The following is a 2719-nucleotide window of genomic DNA, read 5'->3' on the forward strand; positions in this document are numbered from 1 at the left end:
TCAGTAGCGCATCTCACCGAAAACTCGCTACTACTAAAATTCCAATCACTTAGCTGATGGGCTACACATAGTAGTAGCGATCTTCCAGAAACCGCGCTACCGCTAATAAACTTATAGCAGCGCGTTTATGTGTAAATCACTACTGCTAACGAAAAGAAAATAAAATGAAAAACGAATAGAGAAGTAAATGAAAATGAAAGAAATAGAAAAAAGAGAAAGGAAAAATATAAAATGTAAAGAAAAATAAATGAAAAAGGGCAAAATGATGAAGACGTAGCAGTAGCGCGCTCTCTGAAACGGGCTATAGCTAACTTAGCTATAGCGCGTTTTCTGTAACGCGCTACCGTTACTTTTGACTTAACCAAAAACGGTTTCCCCCCGGCCACCACTTCTCCCCCAAATCGACCCCTCGCCCCACTTCGCCGCCGTCTCCCCCACTTCACCGTCGCCCCCACTTCACCACCGTCTCCTGCCGGCGTTGACGCCGCGCTCATCCTCACGGCCGACGGCCGAGGCCGCCCAGCCTCACCGCCGTCGCCTCTCGGGCCGCCCTCGACCTCACCGTCGCTTCCCTCGACCTCACCGCCCCCGAGCCCGCCAGGACCGCCACGTCCCGATCCTGAGCCCACCCTCGCTGTCCCTACCTTTGTCGCCGAGCACCTCCCCGCCACCGTCTCTCCCCTCTCTGTAAGCCCCCCACCCATCCTTTTTAGTTAATAGATGTTAATGTTAAGTAGTAGATAACGTTGATGTTTTTTAGTTAGGGTAATAATAGACGATGTTACGTAGTAGATAATGTAGATGTTAATTAGTTCAGTAGGGTTTAGTTTTTGAATTGAGTTTGTTTAACTAGATGTTAATTAGGGCAGTAGGGTTTAGTTTAGAGTAAAGTTTAGTTTAGTAGTTAACTAAATATAATCTATATTTGGTTTTTGTATTGAGTTTGAGAGAGCATGAAATTTGTGTAGATTTTCTTGAAGTGTCAAACGCTAGGACATGCAAATTTGAAGTGGTCAGGATATATGCAAATTCCTCAATTGTGTTTGCCCATGTTTCGATTGTGCCCAAGTGGCCTTTTGTTGTTTCCAGGGAATGAAGCTGAGTGGCCTATGTTTTGCCGGAATGTTGATTCGTTTCCGTTCCGGCAAATTTCAGGTTCTCGATTTGTCCACTTTTTAGCAAAGGTCATGCCGAAATTTTCCATGAATTTCGGCATGACTTATGCTACAAAGTAGGACATATCGAGTGCCCGGGATTTGCCGCACCAGGAAGGAGTCAACATTCCTGCAAAACATAGGTGTTTTGTATTTTATTATTAATTTTATTAGGTCCAAAATTAATTTACTAAATTTAATCGTAGGAAACATTGCTAGCAACGATGAAGGACAGGGTTCTGGTGATTGCGACGACGTCTACCTGGCGGCAGATGAATTTTTGACCCTTGCCGATGATCAACCGATGTTGTTGCTGGGCCCACCGGTTGCATCGGGGACTGAGACCGACACACAGACCGGCGCTGAGACTGAGATCGGCGCTGAGACTCAGACCGGCATCGAAACCGACGCTGAGACTGAGACCGGCGCTGCCTCGGGGAGCGGAGCCAGTATAGAACCAAAAGCAAAGAGGCGACGGCTTCCTAACAAGCTCAGGACTACTAGACTGGTGGTCACGGAGGTGGACGGCGGCAATTTTGAGCCAAACACGCCTGAGGAAGCGCGCGTGTGCTACGGCAATCAAATTGGCTACATCATACGGACAACCGCCACCATCAACGATGAGAAACTAAACAAGTTAGATAATATGATGCCCTCCCTCCTGAAGAACCTGCACCAGATATTCTTGTTCCCGGGCCGGAATGAAAAGGATTATAAAGATCCAGATAATGACCCGACAATGAAGAAGATAAACAAACAAGCCATGAGCAAGTTTAGCGACGTGTTGGCCGCCTAGAAAGCAAGGTTGAAATATCGGATCTTCAACAAAAAGGAATCCTACTCCGAGATTGTAAAGGATAATCCGACAATCACAGCAGAGCACTTTGAAATATTCAAGGCAGCTTGCAAGGCCGAAGATGCCAAAAAAAGTCAGAGTACATGAAGGGGCTTCAACAGAAGAACATTGGGTGCCACCACCTCGGAAGCCGTGGTTACGGCGGGAAGAGGTCCATATGGGCCAAGGAGGACGCGGAAGCCACGAGTCTAGGCATCCCAGACCCCTTCGTGGAGTTCACCGTCCCGCAGGAGCGTGACGTCCTTAGGGCCCGGCACGGTTGGGACCCAGTGAAGAAGGTTTTCGAGAAGAACACGGTCATGACGGAGTTCATTAGACTGCTGGTAATTTTAGTTTCTGATCAATTCGACTGCACGTTAGTCATATTTGTAAACGATCCGTGTGCCTTTTGCAGAGAGAGCAGCACAGGATTGCGGCCGAAAGTGACTCGCCGTCTGAGGCATTGGCGAGGCCCAAGTGGGACACTCCATTCAACCGGGCGTTAAACATATTGAAAGGACTCCCGGTGGAGACTCGACCATCATATGGACGCGTGCACGGTGTCGGAGACAACGCCACGTGGAAGAAGTACTACCGTGAGACCATGAAGGAGAGAAAGGAAAGACGGAGGTTAACTGAAGAAAACATCGACAAGAAGGTTGAGATTGCGGTTGAAAAGAAATCATCTGAGACTGTCGCAACAGCGGTAGCTGCCGCAAAATAGGTGCTT

General features: G+C 48.0%; 1 pseudogene; it reads left to right on the forward strand.

Annotated features, from left to right (window-relative positions):
* The first annotated feature begins 1458 nt into the window (after positions 1–1458).
* On the forward strand, positions 1459–2495 carry LOC147980744 (uncharacterized; annotated as a pseudogene).
* The last annotated feature ends 224 nt before the right edge of the window (positions 2496–2719 follow it).

This window comes from Triticum urartu, chromosome 3A (assembly GCF_056163025.1).
Source record: "Triticum urartu cultivar PI428250 chromosome 3A, HENAU_Tu73, whole genome shotgun sequence".
Classification (NCBI taxonomy): Eukaryota; Viridiplantae; Streptophyta; class Magnoliopsida; order Poales; family Poaceae; genus Triticum; species Triticum urartu.